Here is a 12,435-nt window from a genome sequence, read left to right on the forward strand (position 1 = left end):
ATAAACGGCTTATTGGAGGGGACTGTTCACTGGTTATAATGAGCGTCACATTCGATGACATTGGTTACTACTTCTGCAGACAGTTCAAATCAGGAAGAAGACAAGGCCGAGACTCTGTGGTCGATCTGAACGTTTTTATCCGTGAGTATTTACAACATTATGTTTTCATTTCAAACTGTCTTGTTTGAACAAATTACTGAAACATTACAATGAGTTCATTTGAAGTTAATTCTACTCTTGTTGTGTAGCTGACAGAGTACATCCTGATGCAGTTGATGACACACATTTAGCGGGAGATGGTGAGAATTTGTCCAAACTGTTCATGTGTTTAGCTTCAATGTGAAAAATGACCTTCAAATATTTGTTTTATTTTGTGAGTTTGAAGTTTTAATATAACATCACAACGTGAGTTTTGTACTGAACGGTTTGTTGAGTTTTGCTCATGTGTCCAGGTGAGGTCACAACACCAGCTGCAACTAAACTAACCAGAACAACTGAAAGCAGCATAAAAGCAGGAACCATCACAACAGCATCCACAATCACTGATGCTTCAACAGAACAACAAGGAGGTGACTCAACTTTTTTTTTTGGCTATTTCTATAATCTCTCTTCCTCTCTCCCTCACTTTCCTTCTCTTTTTTAGTAAAGTCGTGCAAGAAGAACTTTGTGTCTGTTTGTGTTGTTCATCAGTAAATGGTTGAATGTTTTGAACTGCTTGACACAGTGGCTGCTGACAAATCATTACTTTTAAAATGTTCCTCAAGTTCGTACAGACCCAATGACAGAAGCAAACAAACATTTTGAGAAGAGAACAAAGGCTGAAGAACTTTATCAACCCACATAAAACAAACTATCAAATGAATATTTAAACACTTCTGAAAGTCACATGTAATTCTCTTCTCTTTCTGTTAAATGATTTGGAACAGAACAGGAAGCTGCAGCCAGAATGAGAGGCAACATTTATTCGTACGATTTTACTTGAATTAGATTTTCACGGCACAAAAATGTATCCAAAATAATTTAAATGCACATTCATAACTTTGTTCTCTGACATGATGTTTCTGCTCCACAGCTCGTACAGATTGTTCTGTTGTCGACTACATCATGTTGGTTCTGCGTGTGGCTGAACTCGTCCTACTGTGATTACTGTTCTTCTCATCAGAGCTCGAGGTGAGAAAATTCACACCAACATTTGTTTGGACTGATGAACACAAACTGTCAGTTTAGAGCTGAAATGTTGCTCTGTGCTTTATTTTCCAGGGAACCAGAGACCGCCTGATGACAACACTGTGAGCATTTTTATTATTGTTATAGTTTTGTAATTGTCTGTGCTTTTTATTTTATTTATTAATTTTTTAAAAAATTCAGTTCAGTTTAGTTTGGGTGTCCTTAATATTACACAGAGAAGTAACTGCAGTCAGCAGCCTTGTAGGATGTGAAAGGTAACTAATTAGCATATAATGTGAACGTGATATGATACATTTTGCACATGTCAACCTTGGAAGTATCTTTGGTTTGCAGGAACCTTAACTGCTAACATTATATCCTGGTGACGGGGCTGTGTTGGTTTTTGTCTTTTAATTTGTCAGGTGAAGATGCAACAATGAGATCGACATCAACAGCAGAACCAACAACGTCATCAACAACAACACAAGAAGGTGAGTGAGAAGATTAGTCGTGTTTCCAGCATGAAACAATTCCAAGAGTAGTTCCTACACATTTATACATTGGTGCAGATTTTAGTAAAAATGTAAATTTACAAAGGAGGTATCAATGTTTTTATTTTCCCATCATCCACCACTCCCACACAAACTACTGTGGATCAATTATTTGTTGAGATATTTCAGTCTCGACCGAAGTGGTGGACCGACCGCCTGACATTTCCATCCCCAGAGCCACGTCACTGACATGACTAAACACATGTGTTGTGCTCCTGATGTTTGATGATAACTTTGTTCTCTGACATGATGTTTCTGCTCCACAGCTCGTACAGATTGTTCTGTTGTTGACTACATCATGTTGGTTCTGCGTGTGGCTGAACTCGTCCTAATTACTGTGATTACTGTTCTTCTCATCAGAGCTCGAGGTGAGAAAATTCACACCAACATTTGTTTGGACTGATGAACACAAACTGTCAGTTTAGAGCTGAAATGTTGCTCTGTGCTTTATTTTCCAGGGAACCAGAGACCGCCTGATGACAACACTGTGAGCATTTTTATTATTGTTATAGTTTTGTAATTGTCTGTGCTTTTTATTTTATTTATTAATTTTTTAAAAAATTCAGTTCAGTTTAGTTTGGGTGTCCTTAATATTACACAGAGAAGTAACTGCAGTCAGCAGCCTTGTAGGATGTGAAAGGTAACTAATTAGCATATAATGTGAACGTGATATGATACATTTTGCACATGTCAACCTTGGAAGTATCTTTGGTTTGCAGAAACCTTAACTGCTAACATTATATCCTGGTGACGGGGCTGTGTTGGTTTTTGTCTTTTAATTTGTCAGGTGAAGATGCAACAATGAGATCGACATTAACAGCAGAACCAACAACGTCATCAACAACAACACAAGAAGGTGAGTGAGAAGATTAGTCGTGTTTCCAGCATGAAACAATTCCAAGAGTAGTTCATACACATTTATACATTGGTGCAGATTTTAGTAAAAATGTAAATTTACAAAGGAGGTATCAATGTTTTTATTTTCCCATCATCCACCACTCCCACACAAACTACTGTGGATCAAATATTTGTTGAGATATTTCAGTCTCGACCGAAGTGGTGGACTGACCGCCTGACATTTCCATCCCCAGAGCCACGTCACTGACATGACTAAACACATGTGTTGTGCTCCTGATGTTTGATGATGACTTTGTTCTCTGACATGATGTTTCTGCTCCACAGCTCGTACAGATTGTTCTGTTGTTGACTACATCATGTTGGTTCTGCGTGTGGCTGAACTCGTCCTAATTACTGTGATTACTGTTCTTCTCATCAGAACTCGAGGTGAGAAAATTCACACCAACATTTGTTTGGACTGATGAACACAAACTGTCAGTTTAGAGCTGAACTGTTACTCTGTGCTTTATTTTCCAGGGAACCAGAGACCGCCTGATGACAGCACTGTGAGCATTTTTATTATTGTTGTTGTTATAGTTTTGTATTTGTCTGTGTTTTTTATTTATTTTTTTTTTCAATTCAGTTTAGTTTCAGTTGATTTCCAGAGTCAGTTTCCTTGTTTCAGTTTAGTTTTCATCATTTAAAAATGTTTAGTTTTCGTTTCTTTTTGTTTTGTTTTGTTTTTGTTTGGGCAACATTTAAGAAGTTTAGAATTGGTATTACAATATAACCACAACATTTTGGGAAGACAGCTGACGCACAGTCATGTCAACAAACATAAGCACCAATGCCTCCTCATGTCTGCTGTGTAGACAAATTTGACCAAAGACAAAAACTGAAGACATTTCCTGCAGATTTTTATTCCACCTTAGTCAGTTTTGTAAAAACACAATAACGCTTAAGTCAGAAGTTTTAATCACGTTTAAGTTGACTAAAATGTTGTTGTTTTTCCATGCAATGTTCTAGTTTTAAATTTAGTTCAATCAGGCAGTAACTGATGGTGCTTTCAGGATCTGCTGTGAACTATTCAATTTTAAAGCATCAGCAGTCATTTGTTCTCTCTGAACTCAGTGTGTTGTTGTTTTTCACAGGTGCATCATGATGACAGCACGGTGAACTATGAAAACGTTGGAGGACCTTCTGCTTCTGTCAGAATCAACACCAAAACCAACTAACCAGAGAATTGACTCCGCTGCTTTTAAACATTTCTTCACAGCATTAATGTACATAAAAAAAGGTTAATCTAATTTTATTGGAGGTTTTAGATCAGGTCTTGGTGACTGTACTGATGTGAAAATGATGGCGATGTTTTGTTGAACCGATTCTGACTTGTATCCAAATATTCTTGTTTTTTTCTCCTTTTAAGAAGTTTATTGTCCAATGTGATTGTTCGTTAGCTTTGCAAAAAGAAGGTGTGAGGGAGCTTTAGTTCTTTATGGAGTAACCAGGTTGTTTTGATACTATGTGATAATGTGATCTGCTGATAATAAATGTTAAATCCTCACTGCAATAAAATGTCATATCTTTTACAACGCCAATTTTGGGGTAAAAAATTAAATTAGTGAACCCACCCTCCTTTATTTTTGCATTATTTCTTGCTGAAAACAAAATTACTTGTGAAATGTTTTTGCCATCACGTCTGTCAGTGACAGAGCCCTTAGACTGCTCCTTTTAAGAGTTCTCTGCGACCTGCTGATGCAGCCTGAGCTCAACTCCTGTGCTGCTCGACTTACATAAGTTAAGGCCTTTATCACAATTAGATACCAAAGTGCCAGTGAATATAAAAAAAGATAAAAACACTTTTTTTTTCATAAAATTCAGCCTCTCTGTTTCATGATTCCCATCTGATAACATAAATTAGCATTTTGGTGAATGTAGTTTGGCTAGAGATATCATGACAGACGCAGCTATTCAGAATTAATACAGGCGTATCACATGTTCAGTCGAACAACCTGTTTTTGTTTCCTGTTCTGTAGCCTGTTTCCTGTTCTGTAGCCTGACTTTTATTTAGTATATTCTCTTGTGTAAATAAATCAAAACTTATGTTGAATATTGAAAAAAATGTTTCACGATGAGCTCTATTGTTAAAAATGAATAAAACCATGAAAGTCCCTTCATAACAACATGCTTCCTCAAGCGGCTTAGAAGCTGCTGTGGCCCATGGAAAGCTGCACTCAAGTCAAGAAGCACAACAATGATATTATAGGTTTTGGAGTTTTGTGTCTGTTAGTTCGAAGGACACCTGAACAACAAATTATAAGTTTGGCAGAAATGGGTGGAAGCAAATAATGACCATTACAATTTGAATCTCATTAGGAAATTAAAAAATGTTGGTTGGTTGGTTATCGTTATGAAATATAAATTGATTGCATAATGTGACAGTTGTAGAAAAGTGACATCATCTATGTCTTTCACTGTGCTCTTCCGCCTGCCTTACTTTTTTCAGCAAAAATAATTGAAGGTCGCTGCAACCAAAACAGGAAGAGGCATTGTGTTCCCTGGTTGCTATCCTCAGGTAACGGTGGAACAACTGGAATAACTGTGGAAACTCTAAACAACCCTGCTGATGGATGAGGCAGAGAAGGTGAAGAGGGAGAGTGATAGAAACCGAGGTAAAACAAGAGTGAACAGACAGGCATTCACTGGATGGAGAGCACCGGTTGTGTCAAAGTCTGTTCCCCCGTTGATATGTTTCCTCTTACCACCGGGACTTGAGACGGTCTAAAACCGGAATTCTGTTGGATCAGTAAGCAACAAAACCTGCCTACTTATCCAATTTTTCATTCTGCCTTTTCACAGCACTGAGATCAGGGTTTCTAGGTGAAATTGGGAGGTTAGGTTGCTGCTTTTGGACGGTGGCCAGGCTTCTAGCAGTAGCCATGTTGCTAACGCTGTGTTTTCGACCAGTGTTGACTTGTTAAAACATAATCCGTTAGAATATTCAAATTACTTTTTTGTTGTAAAGAGTAACGTAACGCATTAGTTCTGCAATTCAAGTAATCCATTATTTAGTTAGTTTTTTATAAAAGCAATCTGTTACTGGACAAAATTGCCTGTTGCAGTCTTCCAGTGCACCCGTGGAGAGGCTTTTTAGCCTTGGAAGTCTTGTCCTTACCCCCATGAAGAACCGCCTGTCAGACAAACGTTTTGAAAAATTCTTCTCCTGCGTTATAATCACTACTTTAGAGTAAAGTAAACTAGAGAGAACAGAACATTGGCTGGGTGAGTCTGTGTGTTTGAAAAGCATAAATGAACTTATAGTTTGTGTGTAGGAATGTGTTTTGAAGAAAAAAGGGGGAAAAAAAGCCCATTCACTTTTATCATATTTGCGCTCTTACAGTTTAAGCACCCATAGTTTATGGGTTCATTGGTTGCATGTTTAAACATCATATACTCGACTTTAAGAGCCCGTGTTGTATTGTTTTCATAGAAACAGCTGTGCCTAATACTGTATGCCTCTGCCCAGTTCACTGTCAGATTGTTAGCAAAGTAAAGAGCTGTAAATGTTATATTGCGTCTGTCATTCCTATTATTAGGCTGTGGAGTTACCGATTGAGGACCATAAAGAAGGCTACAACATGACCGTAGAGTTAATCCATTCAAAGGTACATGTACAACTGGCTACACACCGTGTGGACTATATAACCCACATGCACAACAAGTCACAGACTCAGTTGATGAGACAGTTACGTAACAAGTTACTTTTTAATGGCAGTAATCTTGTAACGTAATGAGTTACTTTTATAAGTAACTTTACCCAACACTGTTTGTGACATGGGCGCCAGCAGTAATACCACAGGGAAACACTGAGAGGGGGGAGAGTTGAAGAGTTGTCTCTTTCCACATTACATAAAATAAATAGTGCTATAAATTTTGCAGTACTGAAATTTCCATAGTAAACACAAGATCTCACAAGATACACATCATTATGGCCATCGTTTGCTTCCGTAGCACTGATTAAAGTCATATACATGCAATCAATTTCAGTTCATCTGTCTGAATCTTAAATAAAGTATTTAAAAAAAGGAAGAAAAGAAAAATCAACCCAAATTTTTATTTATTTATATGAGAGAGGAAACTGAAGAGAGACATCTTATTATAACACATTTATAAGTGAGCATTTAACACTTTTTTCAGCACATCATGTTATCAGATATAATTACGATACGATACGATACGATACTGAAACCAAAATAATTTCCTCTGCACACAGAGTGATAAAAGCAATAATGCTTAGCATTCAGAAAAATCTGTGAAGTGCATGCCATCCTGGGACAGTTTTTAGAGGTTGTGTTTTGTGACTGCATAAAGCAAAAAATTTTTTGCCGGAAAAGATAAAATGCTCTACTTGTGCAACAAGCTTCTTAAATTATATTTACATTACATTTGTATTACATTGAGGACAGTCTTCAGTCTTTTGCGAAGATATATAAAATCAAGACTTGAATAGCTGGCTATAACGCAACACATTTCTCCACATCAATACATAAACAAAGACCTGATCTAAAACCTTCATAAGAAAAGATTCATGCAGCGGAGTCAATTCTCTGGTTAGTTGGTGTTGGTGTTGATTCTGACAGAAGCAGACGGTCCTCCAATGTTTTCATAGTTCACTGTGCCATCATGTCTGCCTCCATCATGATGCACCTGTGAAAAACAACAACACACCTGAGTTCAAATGTTTAAAAGTTAATCAGATTTGTTAAAATTCCCCAAATTGCCACATTTTCCTCTGAGCTACAGTTACTGTCTGATCTGAACGGAAACTAAACTGCGCTGAAAGCAAAAAGTAATAACGAATTAAATATAAAACTATAAAACTATAACAACATCAACAACAATAACGACAAAAAAACAACAAAAATAATAATGATAATAATAATAATAATGATAATAATAATAATAATAATAATGATAATAATAATAATAATGATAATAATAATAATAATAATAATAATAATAATAATGATAATAATAATAATAATGATAATAATAATAATAATAATAATAATGATAATAATAATAATAATAATAATAATAATAATAATAATAATAATAATAATAATTTAAATAAAATTTTCCCTGGAAAATAAAGCACAAAGTAACGTCTCAGCTCTGAACTGACAGTCTGTGTTCATCAGTCCGAACAAATGTTGGTGTGAATGACCGCTGGACCTAAACGCCTCACTGTTCTGACAAATGTTAACAGTCCTGCATGGTACCGCCAAGGTTATAAACTAAAACAAAATTTAAAACTAGAACATGGTGTGAAAAATATTTTAGTCATCTTAAACAGATTAAAACTTCTGACTTAAGGATTATTGTGTTTTTACAAAACTGACTTAGGTGGAATAAACATCTGCAGGTAATGTCTTCAGTTCATGTCTTTGGTCAAATTTGTCTACACAGCAGACATGAGGAGGCATTGGTGCTTATGTTTATTGACATGACTGTGCGTCGGTTGTCTTCCCAAAATGTTGTGGTTATATTGTAATACCAATTCTAAACTTCTTAAATATTGCCCCTGACAAAACAAAACAAAAACAAAGAAACAAAGAAACAACAACTAAAAGAAACAAAAACTAAACATTTTTAAATTATCAAAACTAAACTGAAACAAGGAAACTGACTCTTGAAATTAACTGAAACTAAACTGAACTGAATTTTAAAAAAAATTAATAAATAAAATAAAAAGCACAGACAATTACAAAACTATAACAATAATAAAAATGCTCACAGTGTTGTCATCAGGCGGTCTCTGGTTCCCTGGAAAATAAAGCACAGAGCAACATTTCAGCTCTAAACTGACAGTTTGTGTTCATCAGTCCAGACAAATGTTGGTGTGAATTTTCTCACCTCGAGCTCTGATGAGAAGAACAGTAATCACAGTAATTAGGACGAGTTCAGCCACACGCAGAACCAACATGATGTAGTCGACAACAGAACAATCTGTACGAGCTGTGGAGCAGAAACATCATGTCAGAGAACAAAGTTATTAATGTGAGAGAGAGATTATACAAACAAACAACAATGTTGAGCCACTACCTCGTAGTTCTGTTGAAGCATCATCAGTTGTTGTTGGTGGTTTCGATGTTGTTGTTGTTATTGCTGATGTTGTTGTTGTTGTTATTGTTGTTGTTGTTGTCTCCTCACCTGAACAGATGAACACAACTCATCAAACTGTTCAGTACAAAACTTCTGCTGTGACATGAAATTTTCAAATCCATAAAATACAAATATTTCCTCTAATTATTCACATCAGTTTGAAGCTCAACATATTCTCACCTGCTGACTGAAGTCTGAAGGGAAACACCAGCAGCTCTTTGTTACCATCAGTCACTTCACATTGAAAAAACCCATTGTTTAATGTATACATGAAAGAAGAAGTTGGATAGGTCAGAGAGGTAAAGCAGAGAGACTGCGATGTCGTCACACCGATTTCCATGACAGAACGCATAAACAGCCACTTCACTGTGTGTGTACATCGTTCATATGTCCACACAGAGCAGATTAATGTCACATTATCATCGTCCCGAAGTTCAGTCACTGGTGAAGATGGAGATATTGTGAGAGAAAGACAACAAGAGTAAAATTAACTTCATCACTGTGATCATAATTATTGTAATGTTTCACAGTTTGATCTGAAAACATTATGATGTAAATACTCACTGGAGACAACAGACAGATAAACCTCAAAATACGAAGCTTGTTTTTGTTCTGATTTCAGCTGTATACAGCTGTAAAGACCAACATCCTCGACTGTGACCTTCTTTATAACCAGAGAACAGTTTTTTGTAACACTCAGTCTGTCTGATTTGGTATTTTTAACAACCTGTCCATCTTTAACCAGCATTACTTTTGGTCTGTATATTTGCTCACTGAAGACCCATCTTGTGCTGACACAGTCATTCTGATTTTTTATCACATTTTCACAAGACAAAGTGACGTCATCTCCAGCTCCGGCAGTGAAGGAGAGGACAGACCGTTTGGTGTCTGCTGCTGAGGAGACGAGAGAGAAATATAAAGAATAAAGAGAAATAAAAAAATTAGTATTAAAGTCAGTTTGAGGATCATTTTAAATATAAACTTTTTGCATGTAATGTCTCATCCTTAGTTTCCAAGAGTTCATTAAAGTCACTATTCACAGACATTAAGATCAAACTTGCATTTATGAAATAAATAAATTAGTTGGTTAATGGTTTCTTTAGTCATTTTACATGTTATATGCCATGGATGCAGGAGCTAGGGCTGCGGAGCGGGCTGCAGCATCCTCTAAAAAGAGGCTATAACATATGCCGAATTTACAAGAAGGACCACATAATTAAGAATTTGTCAGAAACAGTGCTGTACAAAGTTTCTAAAATTTCTACTAACTCGACAACTCACAAAATTGAGTGATTTTATATGGGAGTCTGGGGAATTTGTCATCGTTTGGGTTTTTTGGTTTGTTGACTTCCTGTTTTATTTTGTAGTTTTATCCTCTTGTGTGTTGTTGTTAGTTTCTACTTCCTTCTCACCTATGTTACTTTACTCCTCCCCACACTGACTGATTCCCCACATCTGTCTAACATCAGTCTTGTTAGCAGTGCCTGGTTTCCAGTGTCTCTCCACCTGCACCTCATCCCCTCATCAGTTTAGTTCATATCTGAGCCTGTGTTTTTCCCACCTTCTTTGTTGGTTTGTCTGTTCAGTTGTCATCTTGCCTTCATCGTACATTCTTGTGTCTGTTCCTCTTGTGCTCTCCTTGTTCTGCATTTGTTCCCCTTGGATTTACGGTTTGTTCAATGTTTTTGTTGTACGGTTAAGGTGTCTGGATTCACTTTATTGCCAGTTTTTTGTTACCTCACCTTTCCCATTATCTCATTTCAGATTTTGGATCTTGACTGGTTTTCAGCTTTCACTAAAACTCGCTTTTTGTTGTGAATCTGCCTGCTTCTGCTTGCTGAATTCTTGCAGTTTCCAATCCCAGTGAATCCTGCACAACCTGGCAATTTTTTCCAGACACCGCATCATCACGATCATCGGTCAAATATTTCAGGGTCGTGCTGAATTCAGGCTGGGACTGGGAATCAAAACATCAGAGCTTCCCGGAGGGACTGCTAAACCAGAGCTTCTTACAGAAGCCAGGGTTGGGTAACAGATTACATGAAATTGGGATTACGTAATCAGATTACAAAAAGGACATCAAGAATTTAGCAGCAACCTTTAGATCAAGACTAAATGAATCAACTGGTTATCTGTTTCCCCTTTTGAAGGGTGGTGCTCTGAGGTGAATTTAATGCAAATTAAATTTGATGTAAATATTGTCTGAAAGCCAGAAGTGACTGTAAATCATGACTTCCTCTCACCAAAATAAAGTTATTAATTGCTGATTTTATTATCCTTTAAAGTATAGTTGTGACAGTGAAATTAAAGCTCACTGTGAAGAAAGAAAGAAGAATTTTGGTCCTTTTTAAGAACAAAAAAAATATTCTGTCAAAAATTTACTTTTGATTCTGGCAATTTATTTTTTCACCTGGCAAAACTTTTGTTTCTGCCTGTTTTACAGATTAAACAAAAAAGGTAAGGAATTTAAAAAGGTTTTTCTGGTAAAACCCTGATTTCAGCTGTTTTGAAGACATAAATACAGGTGAGAAAGCAGATACTTACAAAACAGATCATAATTTTTTCTCACCTCCCTCACAGGGACATGTTACTGTAATTGAACTTAGTAACGGCCTTCCGATCAAGATTACATTCATTTGCTATTTAATGCTAATCGTATTTTCTTTGTTGTAAATGCTGATGCATTCTGACAGTCGGTGTATATAAATACACAGTAAATTTTCACAGATCTTTTTCACCTGATGAGACCTTTTTTTTTTTTTTACTTGTTCTTAAGTCATAAACAGGTAAGAAAACAATGCAGATTCGACCTGACTAGAAACGGATTATCAGAATTTATTTTCTAACTCACCCCTCAGGGCTTCTGTAAATAACAACCAACACATCGTTAATGATTATCTCACCTGGAAAATGAATCAGCATCAGACACAGTGAAATCCATCTGAAACCAGACATTCTGCTCTCTTTCAGTCGGTCTAATGAACTAATGTTTCATCAGATTTAACGTTTTCTTTTGTTGTGTAAAATATTGGCGTCACTTCCCTCTTGTTGCCTAATTTTACATTTCTGTCAGTGAGAGTGAAATTGTTTGTCTTAAAGACTTGATAAACAAAAACATGCAGAAAATCAAACACAAAAACAACCAAGATACAGAAAATCATCACGTTGAAACCACATCTGGTATAAATCTTTCCCATGATGACGTGCTGGTGTGTCAGTGGTTAATGAGCCGCTAGTTCCTTATTCAGCTGACTGTTAAACAGAAGGCTACTGTCTGTCTGTGTGATGAGTTAAGACATGTTATTTCCCTTTTTTGTTCCTTCTCTGAAAAGACTATTTTCAATGAGTAGATGACAAAGAGGTGTTTATCTTTAGAGAAATGTCAGACCCTGAGCAAGAAAATCCAAAGAGAATTAGATTGACCCTGAAGCCTCCAAAGAGATTTGAGTCGACTCTGCTGAAATGTAGACACATCAATCAATCAATCAATCAATCAATCAACTTTATTTAAAGTGCAGAATCAGCCTGCAGCATGGTCCCAAAAGGCTTAACAGGATGAAACATACAGCTGACAAATCAAAACTAAAAATCTAAATGAAACAACCAAATTAAAAGCATCAACATATGATTTATTATATTCAATGTTTAAATCTAATGTATAATATAAAAAATAAAAAAACTACCGTGTTTGAAGCATCAGGGTTGAATCGTGCAG

Source organism: Pagrus major, chromosome 22 (assembly GCF_040436345.1).
Source record: "Pagrus major chromosome 22, Pma_NU_1.0".
In the NCBI taxonomy this organism is placed as follows: domain Eukaryota; kingdom Metazoa; phylum Chordata; class Actinopteri; order Spariformes; family Sparidae; genus Pagrus; species Pagrus major.